Source organism: Dama dama, chromosome 12, assembly GCF_033118175.1.
Source record: "Dama dama isolate Ldn47 chromosome 12, ASM3311817v1, whole genome shotgun sequence".
Taxonomy (NCBI): Eukaryota; Metazoa; Chordata; class Mammalia; order Artiodactyla; family Cervidae; genus Dama; species Dama dama.
This window is the reverse complement of record NC_083692.1, coordinates 75,117,015-75,133,024: the sequence shown is the minus strand read 5'-3', so window position 1 is coordinate 75,133,024 and position 16,010 is coordinate 75,117,015. Positions and strand designations below refer to the sequence as shown.

The 16,010-nt window shown below is 41.0% G+C and overlaps 3 non-coding genes across 3 annotated transcripts; all 3 read right to left on the bottom strand.

The window, feature by feature from the left end:
- Nucleotides 1-176: 176 nt before the first annotated feature.
- Nucleotides 177-248, bottom strand: TRNAP-UGG (transfer RNA proline (anticodon UGG)). The gene has a single exon. It is a non-coding gene; the product is annotated as a tRNA-Pro (tRNA).
- A 1,115-nt stretch (nt 249-1,363) lies between these two features.
- TRNAY-GUA (transfer RNA tyrosine (anticodon GUA)) lies at nt 1,364-1,453 on the bottom strand. The gene is given in 2 exon segments: nt 1,364-1,399; nt 1,417-1,453. It is a non-coding gene; the product is annotated as a tRNA-Tyr (tRNA).
- A 1,182-nt stretch (nt 1,454-2,635) lies between these two features.
- Nucleotides 2,636-2,708, bottom strand: TRNAT-UGU (transfer RNA threonine (anticodon UGU)). The gene has a single exon. It is a non-coding gene; the product is annotated as a tRNA-Thr (tRNA).
- Nucleotides 2,709-16,010: the final 13,302 nt, after the last annotated feature.

Genomic DNA, 16,010 nt, shown 5'->3' with positions numbered 1-16,010 from the left:
GCAGTTTGGCCCGCACACATAACCAGTTCCAGCTACCTTATGTTCGATCAGTGTACATCTTTTGTAAAACAGTTCGGAACGCCGGGAAATTTGCACAGAACAGCGGGAAAATTTGCACAGAATAGAGCTTTTTTCAGCTATTAGCAAAGGTGGGGTAGAAAGGAGAAAAGGGAATTGGGCTCGTCCGGGATTTGAACCCGGGACCTCTCGCACCCAAAGCGAGAATCATACCCCTAGACCAACGAGCCACAGCAAAAGTGGCTCGCAGAGACTGTCTCTGAATCTTTCTTCTCCGTCAGCAACTGGCCGTGTGGTTACTCTGAACTTTTATTTTCTGTATAGACGTTTACCTTTGATTTTGATTAGCTGTTCTTTATGAAGTATCACGTCTGGCTCTGACCTCACTTATTCTCCATCCGCGTCCTGGACCCCTCCAGACGCCAGATGGGGTGAGGAGAGGCAGCTTTTCAAGACGTCAGTCCCCGTGTCTGAGCTCCAACAAGCCCCTCCCTGAGGAGTCTCTTTGAGTTCCAGACAGGAGGGAACCTGCAGAGAACCGAGTTGCAGCCTGAGGGCCCGAGCTGGGGTCGATTGCAAGACTGTAGGGTCTTAAACACCAGGACAGATGCCCAGGATGTGTATCTGTCCGGCTGCTACTACTTCGCGAGAGTGTAAAATCCTAGGGGCAGGAATGACGGGCATCAAAATACGGGTAGCCAGTATTCTGATCTATTGTAGGTGAACCAGTCTGGGGCGTGTTCGTAAAGATCAGACCCCCGAAGTTTCCTTGAATGAGAATCAAATGTTCCATTTCCCCACCTTTAAGTTGTTTCCACAGTTTGAAATTCTCTTTCCCAGTCACATCCCAATTTAGGTCAAAGCCTATTCCTTCCTGCTCCAGTTCAAAAAAAATTTTTTTTTGGTTGTTGTTGTTGTTGGAACTATTAAAATCTGTTAACAGTTGAATAAATTAAAAGTCTCTCCTCACTGAATGGATATGTGCGTGTAGTGTGAATGAAGGTCTCAGGGGGTTGTACCGCAAATTAGAGCTCTAAGGACCGCAGAATAGAATATATATTCAGTACCAACAAGTGGTGTTGGATCTTCAACTCTTGAACCTCAGGCGGCAACCTAAATTCAGTTATACCATCAAACTCAGAACTTCTTCAGATGGTTGGAAGAGTTAGTGCTCACTCCCCCTTTTCTGTAAACTGTACCCAACAGGACCGTTTTCAAGATAACAAAGCCATCTTTGGAACGGGGTAAGGTCTGGAGGAAAATAGCCCAGAACACTGAAAACGACGTGAGAAATTGGAGAGCAAGGGCTCACGAAGCGCTTGCAACCCCCAAAACACTCATCTCTTCCTTCGAGCCGGAATCGAACCAGCGACCTAAGGATGTCCACGCTCGAAAGTACTACAGTCCTCCGCTCTACCAGCTGAGCTATCGAAGGAAGCACGAGTAGTAACTGCTTAGAATTTTGTATTAAGAACATTGATAAACAGAGGTTCCGGCACAATAGCCCACTAGTTGCCAGTGTGTGGGTACCACGTAGCCGAGCAGCTTAGGAGAAAGTCCCTCATCCACGCTTCTACGGACAACCCCTCTAGAGCTGAATTCTCCTGCTTCAGAGAGGGGCTTTCAAGCGGGCCTAACCTGTGAGCTCTTCACTCGCGTGCCTAGAACCTGTGGATCTCGAGGCCGGCCCCAGCCGTGGCGATCTGCTGGCCTGTTGTCTTCACTTAGCGCGCTGCCCCGGGCCTCCTGGCCTGATGATGTGTGTCTAAAGTGGGAGCAGACACCCGGGCATTGGAAAACTAAGGGCTGAGGTGGTGTAACATACAATTCTGATCGCGCAGCTGCGAGTCAAGGAGAAGGGCGGGCCTCAGAGCTCCGGCCTGGGCCTCCCTTTTCCTCACTTCCCATGCTCGCCTCCATAATCCAGGAGCGTTTGCACAATCGAGCTGCTCTCCCTTCCGCTTACGCGTCCACAAACTAGCGGAGGGAGAGGCTGTGACGTATAGTACAAGGCTAAGCCCAATGTTACTATGAGAATTGACTCTTGGAGAAACTATTTTAAGGTTTTCAAAGAGGTAGCCACCGATTCTTTGAGTCAATAATAAATTTAGTGACACGAGTCTCGACCCTAACTTTCCCGCTTTGAAAGTTCGAAAACCCACTGAAACGTGGAACCTTGTCGGACAGCCTATATTCTCCCAAACGCCTAATCGGGACAGCGGACGCTGGGGAGAGGACTTGGTTCTGGCCTCCAGGTCTGCTCAGAGCGGGTGTGCGGGTTCGACCCCATCTTTTTTCCTCACCGCCCTTGTGTCCCGCCTCGGCACGGGCCGCCCCCACGGCTCTTGCTGTGGTCCCGCAAAGCCAGGGCGTCCTCGGAGCCCGGCAGCACTTGCCGCAGTTTGTAACCGACTCTGCCACAATCAGGGTGGCAAAGCAGCCTTTGCTCCCTGCGATTGGAACCTAAAAGTAAGTGTTCTGCTTGACTGTTTATTTGGTACATCTGGAAACCGGCGGGAAGTTATAATTAGCGGAATTTCGGCTGGAGTTCAAATTACGCGAGAGAGGTGGGTAGCTGATGAAGTAGATTTTAAAAAGAGTGAAAGGATTACCCAGTAGGCCCCAGCGAGATTTGAACTCGCGACCCCTGGTTTACAAGACCAGTGCTCTAACCCCTGAGCTATAGGGCCCTGCGAGTGACCACTGTCCCTTGTTCTCTAAAACAGCTTTTATGCTGAACCTTTATTACGGTGCTTGTATATACTAGGCAAAAAAAACCTGGACGTCGTTTCAATCTGTTGTTGTTTAGTCGCTCAGTCATGTCCGATTCTTTGCAACCCCATGGACTGCAGCAGGCCAGGCATTCCTGTCCTTCATCATCTCTCTGAGTTCACCCAAACTCATGTCCATTGAGTCGGTGATACCATCCAACCATCTCTCCCCTTCTCCTCCTGCCCTCAATCTTTCCCAGCATCAGGGTCTTTTCCAGTGAATCAGCTCTTTGGATCTGGGGACCAAAGTAATGGCGCTTCAACTTCAGCATCAGTCCTTCCAATGAATATTCAGGGTTGATTTCCTTTAGAATTGACTGGTTTGATCTCCTTAGAGTCCAAGGGATTTTCAAGAGTGTTCTCCAGCACAATTCAAAAGCATCAATTCTTCAGTGCTCAGCCTTCTTTATGGTCCAACTCTCACATCCTTGCATGAATACTGGAAAAACGATAGGTTTGCCTATCTGTTCCTTTGCCAGCAAAGTGATGTCTCTGCTTTTTAATACGCTGTCTAGGTTTGTCAGAACTTTTCTTCCAAGGATCAAAAGTCTTTTAATTTCATGGCTGCAGTCACTGTCCATGGTGATTTTGGAGCCCAAGAAAATAGTCTCTCATTGTTTCCATTGTCTCCCCACCTATTTGTCATGAAGTGATGGGACCAGATGCCATGATCTTAGTTTTCGGAATGTTGAGTTTTAAGCCAGCTTTTTCACTCTCCTTTTTCACCTTCATCAAATGGCTCTTTACTTCCTCTTCACTTTCTGCTATTAAGGTGGTGTCATCTGCATATCTGAGGCTGTTGATATTTCTCCTGGAAATCTTGATTCCAGCTTGTGCTTCAGCCAGTCCGGCATTTCGTGTGATGCATAGAGTTAAATAAGCAGGGTGACAATATACATACTCTTGACATACTCTTTTCCCAATTTGGAACCAGTCCTTTGTTCCATGTATGGTTCTAACTATTGCTTCTTGACCTGCACACAGGTTTCTCAGGAGGCAGGTAAGGTGGTCTGGTATTCCCATCTCTTTTAAGAATTTTCCACAGTTTGTTGTGATCCACACAGTCAAAGGCTTTAGCGTAGTCAAAGAAGCAGAAATAGATATTTTTCTGGAATTCTTTTGTTTTTTCTATGATCCAGCGAATGTTGGCAATTTGATCCCTGGTTCCTCTGCCTTTTCTAAATCCAGCTGGTACATCTGGAAGTTCTCAGTTCACATACTGTTGAAGCCTAGCTTGAAGGATTTTGAGCATTACCTTACTAGCATGTAAAATGAGTGCAATTGTGCAGTAGTTTGAACATTCTTTGGTGTTGTCCTTCTTTGGTACTGGAATGTAAACTGACCTTTTCTTGTCCTGTGGCCACTGCTGACTTTTCCAAATTTGCTGGCACTGAATGCAGCACTTTAACAGCATCATATTCCAGGATCTGAAATAGCTCAGCTGAAATTCCATCCCCTCTGCTAGCTTTGTTTGTAGTGATGCTTCCTAAAGGCCCACTTAACTTCCCACTCCAGGATGTCTGGCTCTAGGTGAGTGATCACACCATCGTGGTTATCTTGGTCATGAAGATCTTTTTTGTATAGTTCTTCTGTGTATTCTTGCCACTTCTTAATCTCTTCTTGCTTCTGTTAGGTCCATACCATTTCTGTCCTTTACTGTGCCCATTTTTGCATGAAATGTTCCCTTGGTATCTCTAATTTTCTTGATCTCTAGTCTTTCCCATTCTATTGTTTTCCTCTACTCCTTTGCATTGTTCACCTAGGAAGGCTTTCTTATCTCTCCTTGCTATTCTTTGCAAATTTGCATTCAGATGATATATCTTTCCTTTTCTCCTTTGCCTTTCACTTCTCTTCTTTTCTCAGCTATATGTAAGGCCTCCTCAGACAGCCATTTTGCGTTTTTGCTTTTCTTTTTCTTGGGGATAATTTTGATCACCGCCTCCTGTACAATGTTACAAACCTCTGTCCATAGTTCTTCAGAAACTGTGTCTATAAAATCTAATCCCTTGAATCTATTTGTCACTTCCACTGTATAATCATAAGAGATTTGATTTAGGTCACTATTGGAACTCTGTAGTCTCTTGCTGGGAACAGTGCAATATGGGGTCAGTGACAGGAACTACCACTAGTTTCAGTTCAGTTCAGTTCAGGCGCTCAGTCATGTCTGACTCTTTGCGACCCCACGAATCGCAGCACGCCAGGCCTCCCTGTCCATCACAAACTCCTGGAGTCTACTCAAACTCATGCCCATTGAGTCAGTGGTGCCATCCAGCCATCTCATCCTCGACAGAGGGGGACGACATCCCCTTCTCCTCCTGCCCCCAACCCCTCCCAGCATCAGGGTCTTTTCCAGTGAGTCAACTCTTCGCATGAGGTGGCCAAAGTATTGAAGTTTCAGCTTCAGCATCAGTCCTTCCAATGAACACCCAGGACTTATCTCCTTTAGGATGGACTGGTTGGATCTCCTTGCAGTCCAAGGGACTCTCAAGAGTCTTCTCCAACACCACAGTTCAAAAGCATCAATTCTTCGGCTCTCAGCTTTCTTCACAGTCCAACTCTCACATCCATACATGACCACTGGAAAAACCATAGCCCTGACTGGACGGACCTTTGTTGGCAAAGTAATGTCTTTGCTTTTTAATTTGCTATCTAGGTTGGTCATAACTTTCCTTCCAAGGAGTAAGCGTCTTTTAATTTCATGGCTGCAGTCACCATCTGCAGTGATTTTGGAGCCCAAAAATATAAGAATGCAGAAATTTGCCCAATCCAACAGTCTAATGTAGTGAAAGTTTTCCACCCTCCACCCTCTGCAGATTATGAAAATGAAGCAGGGAAATTCTACAGAGAGGTAACTGTCGACCACAGATCTCTCAGGCTAAATTTCAAAACATCCACATTTGGTTTTCTGTTTGACTTAGGACATGAACCAAGGGGCAACTGCCTGCCCCAAGTTCGTAAGATTAGCGATTTCCCCACAGCTCAAGTCTTAGTGCCAGAACAGGCATTCGTTAATTTGTTCATCCCTTTATTGGATAAACACTGAACTCCAATTCTGTGCTAGGCGGAATGAGACATCTAGATATGGTCTTTACTTTGAAGTCAGTGGCATAGTCTTGTGATATAAAGGAACGTGAGTTTTCATGAACGAGGACAATGAGAAGTAGCTGTGCTGGGTGTGAGGGAGTGGTAACAGTGCTAAGGTTCACAGACCTGCGGAGTGAGCCATCAGAGGCAGGCCTTCAGGAGGGGATGGAACTTGAACGGCACTTTGAAGTCAAGTTAAGACCTACACAAGTTTGGGGACAGAGGGATCCGTGGTAGAGAAAAAAATTATGAGCAAGGTTGAAGAGAAAGACCTTGGCATTTAAAGTGCCAAGGCAGAACATTGGCTGGGGCAGATGCCAGCCCTTGTGGAAGTGAGGTATTGTAAAACAAGTTAGCAGGAGACTTAGAAAATTCTGGAATGAAGTTATACCCCTTTAAAAATTGAACAGGGAAATTCACAAGGCATGAATATGAAGATTGGATTGAAAGGGAGAGAAACCAAAGTCAAGGGGACACCCGAGACTGGCCATGGTACAGACTCTCAAACATAAAATGTAGGAGAATAGTAGTTATGGGATTGGAAAGGAAGGAATGAATGAGAGCGACACAGGCAAGGGAGAGTCTGCTGAAGTGAAGAAGAAGAAATAAGAGACAATAAAGAGGAAAGAAGGAAGATTCTCAAATATCATACTTTGAAGAAGCAAAAAGATACTGAAAAAAGGAAATCTAAAGGAGAGATGGGTATCTGGAGAAGGCAGAGGGGTAAAGAAATGTTAGAATTTAGGTAGGCTGGATTTGAAGTGTAGATGGAAGATATAGGAATTTATGACAGCTTGTGTCTAGAGTTCTGTAGATTGATAAGTCAAGGTTAGATCAAATTACAGAGGTCATTCATTGAGTCAGAGCTTGTAAGAATTGTGTGCTCTTGAAGGAAGAGAGTACAAAGAGAAAACAACAGACACCTGAAAATAAGCTTTCTGAATAACCCTGTTGCAGGCCTTTGTCATATGAGTGTGTCCAACATTTTAAAAACATTTTCCTTACTTTTTTGTAATTTCAATATTATAAGTAAAATTGTCCTAGAAAACTTGCTTTCCCACCTGGCAGCTGAGAGTGAGGATGTGACCTACCTCCACCAATCAGATGCATCCAGAGAAGATTTCAGTTTAGAGGTGTAAGTAATCCTCTTAACTCCTCTAATCCAGGAGTTAATAATTCCACAGAGAAATCCCATATTTGTCCAATGATGAAGGTGTCAGGTTCTTGGCTTTGGGATTATTGCCTTTCTTCCATTCTGGAAAATTCTCATCCATTATCTTTTTAAGGTTTTTTTTCCTCTACTTTTCTTTCTCCATTCATGAAACAAATTTAATATATATTAGACCTTCACACCCTGTCCTTCATCTGTTAACCTCTCTTTCATATTTACTCTCTTTTTGTCTCCATGTTGCTTTCTGGGTTACATGTCCTTACTCATAATCAACTACTGCTGTATTTAAGTGAAAAGTGAAAGTGAAGTCGCTGAGCGGTGTCCGACTCTTTGCGACCCAGCGGACTGTAGCCCACCAGGCTCCTCCATCCGTGGGGTTCTCCAGGCAAGAATACTAGAGTGGGTTATTTTCAATTTTAGACGTTTTGCTTCGCTTTCAAAACTACTAAGCCAAATTCTATAATTTCATATTATTTGCAGATATCTGCCAGCTTTTAAAAAAATCTCTTTAAACATAGCAATTATATTATTTTAATATCTATGATAATCTGTATTATGCTATCTGTTGCTTTAGTTGATTCTTACTCATGTCGAATTGTTTCCTGTGTAACTGTTCATCTTTGAATGTATACTGCTCAATATCTTTGCAAAATTATAAGCAGTGAATTTTTGAGGTCAAGATGAAAGTTTCTTCCTGGAACAAAAAAAATTACATGGCTTTTGTTTCTCAGATGTACCTGAACCATTATCAGCCCAAAAGGACTCTAAAAAATGTTCATGGTTAGACATTCCTTGGGCCTCCAAGATGATGTAAAGCCAAACTGCAAATCAGAGAAAAAGCATACCTGTGGTCCTAGCTTCCCAGTAAAAGTTGAAAGCTCTTCTTTTTATTTTCCCTTTCTAAGCTCAGCTGATTTTTGCTGAGCTCCACAACAATTAGTGTAAGTGAAACGTTAACTTCTTATTCATTCTTATCTTGTGAGTATAGCTCTTTGGGGTCCCAACTTAATATTTGGAAGAGTATCTTAGTAGAATTTCCACTTTTGGTGGGTGCTGAACCTTGACGTCTGCCTTTCCTTTTTCTCCTACCCAAACATGCTGCCAAAACTATAACCCAATTTTGCAGTAATTAGCAAATGTCTTAAAAGCTACAAAGATGAATGCTTTCCTTACCTCTCAGATTTCATCTTTTCCTTAGATTCTGGCTGATTAGTTTCCTGTTATCATATTAGTACTTTGATGCTTTTACAAAGATTTGGTAAAATCTTATCCAATATTTTTATCATTTTTCCTCAAGAGGTTGGTCCAATTTAATTAGCCCACAATTACTAGAAAGGAGACTAGAGTGGTAAGAGCTATAACATCAGTCATATTCTACCACATGGACTGAGAAGGAGAGAATGCGTCACTCTACAAAAGGCCTAAGGGGGAGAGAGCGCAAAAAAGAGAGCAGTGATAGTGAAAAAGGAAGCCTGTGTACCTTCCAAGTCCTTCGTTATGACTCACTCCAGAGGCCTCACTGTATTCCCTCTTAGAATCTATGAGACTTCCCTGAATTTTTACAGCAATTTTCCTTTCTATTTTAGGAAAACTTATTTTCAACTTAAAATACTCCTAAATAACACTGAAGGCATTAATACATGTCTCTACAGTATAGCTTTTATCTTCTAATATTTGGATCAACATTTATCAAATGGCAGTTATATGTTGGCCACATATACAGATCTCTGCTTTAGTCAACTTGGTCCACTTATAATTCCCCAAATATAACTCACACCTTTTCCAGTTGTGATCATTTGTTTATTATTTCTTCAACTAGAATGATTTTCCATTTCTCCATATCTGTCAAACACTACTTATCCTGGAAAGATTATCTCAATGTTCTAGTTCACAATGCCTTTGCTTTTTTACCAAGTAGATATCATCTCATTTCCCCTCTAAAACCTATGAACCTTATTCACCTTTGCTATTCCTTCTTCTTCACTCTCTCTCTCAGGATTTTGAACAAGACACATGTAATGGAGGTGTTCCCTAGCACCCAGAAGTAAGCATCTAGACTGCCATTACCCATTCAACTACATTCAATCAGTTATGAAATTATCAGACTGAGTAATTCCACCCTTCCTGAATTTCTTCATCTTATATGAAATATTGTTGAAAGAATGCACCCTTTTATTTTTTTAATCTTCCAGAATTACTTCTAAATTCTGTTTTCCTATCTATGTGTGTGTCCACCTTTTGGAAATGCTACAAAAGATACAAAGAAAGAACTGAATGAGATGGAAAAGAAAAAGGGAAGGAGATTCTACTACACTTAGTTATAGACTGCTTTATCTTGTTTTTAGAATTCAGTGTGTTAGTGTACCATCAGCAGTTTTAGTACACTGTTTTAGAACTGAAAGTTTTAGAACTTTCAGATGTACAAGCTGGATTTAGAAAAGGCAAAGGAACCAGAAATCAAATTGCTAACATAATCTGTATCACAGAAAAAGCAAGGGAATTAAAAAAAAAAAATGTACTTCTGCTTCATCGACTACTCTAAAGCCTTTGACTGTGTAGATCACAACAAAATGTGGAATATTCTTAATGAGATGGGAATACCAGGCCACCTCACCTGCCTTCTGAGAAGTCTGTATGCAGGTCAAGATGCAACTGTTAGAACTGGACATGGAACAACAGACTGGTTCCAAACTGGGAAAGGACTATGTCAAGGCTGTATATTGTCATCCTGTTTATTTAACTTATATGCAGAGTACATCAGGCGAAATGCTGGGCTGGATGAATCACAAGCTGGAATCAAGATTGCTGGGAGAAATATCAACAACTTCAGATATGCAGATGACACCACCCTACTGGCAGAAAGCAAAGAGGAAGTAAAGAGCCTCTTGATGAATGTGAAAAAGGAGAGTGAAAAAGCTGGCTTAAAACTCAACATTCAAAAAATGAAGGTCATAGCATCTGATCCTATTACTTCATGGCAGATAGATGGGGAAAATGTGGAAACAGTGTCAGATTTCATTTTCTTGGTCTCCAAAATCAATGTGGATGGTGACTGCAGCCATGAAATTAAAAGACATTTGCTCAGAAGAAAAGCTATGACAAACCTAGACAGTGTATTAAAAAGCAGAGACATACTTTGCCAACAAAGGTCTGTGTAGTGAAATCTATGGTTTTTCCAGTAGTCATGTATGGGTGTGAGAGTTGGACCACGAAGAAGGCTGACCGCCAGTTTGATGCTTTCAAACTGGTGCTAGAGAAGACTCTTGAGGGTCCTTTGGACTGCAAGGAAATCAAACCAGTCAATCCTAAAGAAATCAACTGTGAATATTCATTGGAAGGGCTGGTGCTGAAGCTGAAGCTCCAATATTTTGACCACTCATTGGAAAAGACCCTGATGCTGGGAAAGATTGAAAGCAGGAGGAGAAGGGGGAAACAGAGGATAAGATGGTTGAATGGTAACACTGACTTACTGGATATGATTTTGAGCAAACTCAGGGAGATAGTGAAGGACAGGGAAGCCTGGCGTGCTGCAGTTCATGGGGTCGCAAAGAGTCGGACAAGACTTAGCGACTGAACAACAACAAACAGTTTTATGCACTGTATTCTCAGCTCCTTGAGGGGAAGGTTATATGGGTTTCCAAAATACCTAACAAAGTGACCAGCACACAGTGGTATTAACAAATACTTGAAATGGAGAGCAAACTACTACCCAGTTATGTTCAGAGAGTAAAAGATATTATTTCCCCCAGAAATCTGGAGCCCAATAGATTCTTTTAGTTTCCTCTTCCTGAAATTACTGGTAAAACAAGCACTGAAAATCTCTAAGGGACTTCCAGCTCTCATCTAATATAAATTCCAGGATACTAGTCTGAATTCAGGGGCCAGTTCTCATTTTACATGGTCACTAAATGGTGTACCTAACACTAACAGAGATGAATGCTCCACCCCCCCCCCCCAACACACACAGAGTATCCTTACAGAAAAGAGGAGAAGTTACCTAAAAATAAATGTATGGTTACCTATTGAGACTGAGAATATATAAGATAATGTTTATAACAAAAGACTGGGTGAAATCTGTTTAATATGGCATATGCATTTAGCTCTGCTGGGGCAGATTTCCTTTGAAAAATGTCTGACCTCCTTTCTCAGGCTAATTCATAATTTCAGACCCTCAAGCAGACACACTTTCCAGTGAGAGAAGCCCCACCTAAGAAACTTATTTGCCTAACAGGGCAACCTTTGTTTCTTACACATTTGTTCAGCAGAAAGTATGTCTTCCTGAGGGTCTGGCATCACACATTAGGACTGTGAAGGAAAGTCAGGCGTTTCTCAAAGGAAATTTGCCCTAGTAGGGTTGAATACATGCATTAGGAAAAGAAGGAACACTTTCAATCTACTTTTATGGAGCCAGTATCATGCAGATACCAATAACAGACAAAGACACTACAAGAAAGGAAAATTATAGTCCACTACCAATGCAAAATGCTAGGAAATTGAATTTAGCAGTATATTAAAAGGATCATCACAATGACCAGGTCGGATTTATCTCTGGGATGCAGAGATGATTCAACATGTGCAAATCAATCAATGTGATAAACTATTTTAACAGAAAAAGAAGAAAGCCACATGACCACCTCTGTGCTATGCTTAGTCGCTCAGTCGTGTCCGACTCTTGCGACCCCATAGACTGTAGCCTGCCAGGTTCCTCTGTCCTTGGGATTCTCCAGGCAAGAATACTGGAGTGGGTTGCCATTTCCTCCTCCAGTCCAACTCTTTAGGCCACTGTAGACTGTAGCCCTCCAGGCTGCTCTGTTCATGGAATTTTCTAGGCAAAAATACTGGAGTGGGTTGCCATTACCTTCTCCATGACCATCTCTAGATGTAAAAAAAGCATTTGCCAAAATTCAACATCCATTCATGATTAAAAAATTACTCTCACTAAAATAGGTATAGAAGGGACTTATCTTGACACAACAAAGGTCATATATGAAAATCCCACAGCTAACACCATAATTAATGGGGGAAGCCTGAAATCTCTCCCTCAGAGATCTGATATGAGGCAAGGATGCCCACTCTCACCACTTCTATTCAACATAGTACAGGAAGTCCTAGTCAGAGCAATTAGATAAGAAAAAGAAAGAAAAAGCACCCAAATTGGAAAGAAGTAAAATCATCTCTGTTTAGAGATGATATAGTCATATATGCAAAAAATCCTAACTACTGAGCAACAACCAAAAAAACCTGTTAGAACTAATAAGTGAGCTCAGTATAGTTTCAGGATATAAAGTCAACATGCAAAAATCAGTTGCATTTCTATACACAATAACTATGCAAATAGGAAATTAAGAAAACAATCCCATTCACAACAGCAATAACAACAACAAAATACTTAAGAATAAACTAAAGAGGTGAGAGCTTGAACTTTCTGACCTGTATCAAACTCAAGGACATCACTAGTCAATTTCAAAACAATATCTGATAGCAGATTCTAGGTGCAAGCTTGTAGTTTCAAAGTGCCCCCCACCCATTTCACAACTATGTTATCATTTCAAACCCCAATCAATCCTTATGAAATAAGCACCCTTACTTCTTCTAATTCTTGACAAACAACTTATGTAACCTCACAGTTTTTTGCCTTTGTAAGCTTTCCTCATTTTGTAATCCAATGGAACACAATTCAAGTGCTTCCTTGAATTTGTGCTTACTGGACTGCTGTCTTAACAAACCCTCAAAAAAGCATTTTTTTTTTTTTTTTTTGTCTCAACCAGGTCTCTGTTCCTGGACTTCTTTGTTAACAAGGAAAGAAACAAAGAAAAGATAAAGAGGAATCTTATTGTAGGATGGTACAAATGTTTTAAACCTTGATTATAGTGATGGTTGTACAACTTGATAAATTTACTAAAATAATCATTGAATTGTACACTTACAAGGATGAATTTAAGTATATAAATCATATCTCAATAAAGTTGTTTTTAAAAAGTATTGATGGGAATAATAGAAAGCAAATAGCAATCAGGAGACTTAATCTCCTCTATTTCAGAAATTACATTTAACATAAGTGGAACAAATACTGTTGCTAAAAGCAAAAATTGCTAAATTGAGTAAAATCAGACCTAACTCTATGCTGTTTATAGAAAACACATTTTAAATGTAAAGACATGTGTTAACAGAAATAATCAATAAACAACAAAAATAGAAAAGAGTTTGATCTGTGCCAAACCAAAGGCTATAACCCAGGAGACCCAGATTCAATAAGCTCTCGAACTGTGTTGTAGTGGCCTGCAAAATGGGAAAAGCTTACATAGGCAAAAACTGCAAAGTTATGTAAGTTGTTTGTCAAGATTTAGGATCAGATCTGGCAAGAAATAAAGGTGTTTGTTAAACAAGGATTGCTGCTAGCAGATGCTATTTTGAGAACAGCTGGCGGTGTCTTTGAGTTCCATACAGTTAAAACAAACAAACAAAAAAATTTCAAATTCTTAGATTCAGGAACATGTCTGAAACCATATCCACAATGGCCACCCAGCTCCATTTTGAATGCCTAAACCACAGTTACTCCATTTTGACTTAAAAATGTATTCTTTTCTTTCATGGTTAAAGCAGATGTACAGCCCATGTTTGACAGGTCATAAGACAGGCTGTTCTAGTTAGCATAAAGTTCAAGCCAAATTGTGTATAAGCCAGAATAATGTGGCTCTACCTCAATATATGAAAAAATTTCCCATCATACACATATTCAAAGTAAAAAATGGAAAAGACATACTATGAAAACTAAAAAAAAAAAAAAAAGCTGATGTAGCTACCTCAATATCAGATAACAGATTCTTTAAGATGAGAAATACTATATGAGATATTGAGGAATATCTTATTATTAAAGGGTCAATTCTATACAAAGCACAATGTTCCTTTTGGTACCTTTTGGTACATCCATACAATGGACTATTATTTAGCACTAAGACATATAGGCATGAGCTATCAAGCCATGAAAAGACATGGCAGAAATGTTATGAACTGAATGCCTATGTTTCCCCAAAATTCATATGTTGAAACACTAACCTCCAATGTAATGGTATTTGGAGATGGGTCTTTTGGGGGTACATAGGGTTAGATGACTCATGAAGATGGGGCCCTCATGCTGGGATTAGTGCCCTTCCTAGAAGAGATGCCAAAAAGCTAACTTTCTCTCTTTCTCTCTGTCCCATGTGAAGACAAAATGCTTGACTGCAAGCCAGGAAGATAGCTTGCATCAGAATCCAACCATCCTAGCACTCTAGACTTCTAGCCTCCATAACTGTGAGTAAATAAAATTCTGTTGTTCAAGTCACCCAATCTATGGTATTTTGTATGGCAGCCTGAGCTAAGACAAAAAACTCAAATGCATTTTACTAAGTGAAAGAAGCCCATTTGAAAGGCTACATATTATATGATTCCAACTACATGATGTTCTGAGAAAAAAGCAAATTATGGACACAACAAAATGATCATTGATTGCTAAGGGTTGTGGGGAGAGAGGGATGAATAGTCAGAGCACAGAAGAGTGTTAGGGCAGTGAAACTGTTCTATTTGATATGGCAGATATATGCCATACGTTTGCCAGAAACCATAGAATTTATAACACATAGAATTTATAAACATAGAATTTTTAAGCTCTCCCACAATAGTCTTGAATTTCTATGTATCTAATAACATATCTTCAGAGGTAAGAAACAAAAGTTGACAGAACTGAGAGAAGAAATAGAAATAGAAAAACACACAATCATGACTGGATATTTGAACAAATCTCTCTCAGTACGTGTTAAACAACTAGACAAAATATTCAGTGAGATCATTGAAGATTTTATGAACACAGTAACCAATATCTGGTATTGAGAGGTAATTGGATAGATTCCTAAAAAAGAAATTTTGAATAAAGTTTACTATGCATATGTCAGCTACAAATTGCCATCTGCCCTCTGCCTCTACAAGGATTAAGTCACTAGCTGCTGCAGTCACTGACCTTCAACACATCCTGAAAGGAGCTCAGGGTGGAGATCAGGAATGAGGCACTCTGTGCTCTGGGAAAAACTGGTAAAACAGGGCTTCATTCAGGTAGTTATTTTCAGGAGAAGACTTTATGAGCTCAAATTCTTGTATCTTCTCACATGTAGAAAAGCACTAAAATCATTAACAGAAACATTTCCTCCTTGTGATTAGCAGCAGGCCTCTGCCAAAATGTGTGCTTGACTGAACATATCCCCCTTCACTCAAGTCATATAGAATACTGACTTCCCCTATCCCCTGGAGAAGGGAATGGCAATCCACTCCTGTATTCTTGCCTGGAGAATCCCATGGACAGAGGAGACTGGCGGGTTACAGTCCATGGGATCACGAAGAGTCAGACACAACTGAACGACACTACACACTTACACTTCCCTACCTCTTCAGAGCAGATAGTTCCTCAGAGCTATCTGAGACACTATCTCCTGAGCTATAGTCTCCCTAGATAAAACTTAACGCACAACTCCCACGTTGTACATTTTTTCAGTCCACACAAACTCCAATCACTCAGCTGACAGAATGGAGGACTGTAGGATGCATGTCCCGGTAGACGTTCTTTTGTCTCTATGATTCAAAGGAGAACACAGGTATTTTGCACACTACTGAGAAGGGTGTGCACACCACCTTGTTGAAGCCTGAAAAACTGACATAATAAAAACCACATTTGGGCTTAGAAGATCAAGGTAGTTGAGACTCCCTGTTCTTGGACCAAGATCTTGCAGGTGCATTGTTCATGGACTTCACACTTTCTAGATTTCAAATCGCTGAGGTTCTTCCACAGATGAGAAAGACCCCTGGTATTGAGTTTCCAGGATGATCTCATTTGATTAATTTGGACATGTGAAGAGCTGTCCATGTGGCCCAAGAGAGGGTAATGGTGCCAGCATTTCTCCTAGTTTCACCTGCATACTCACCTGTCATGCCCAGCA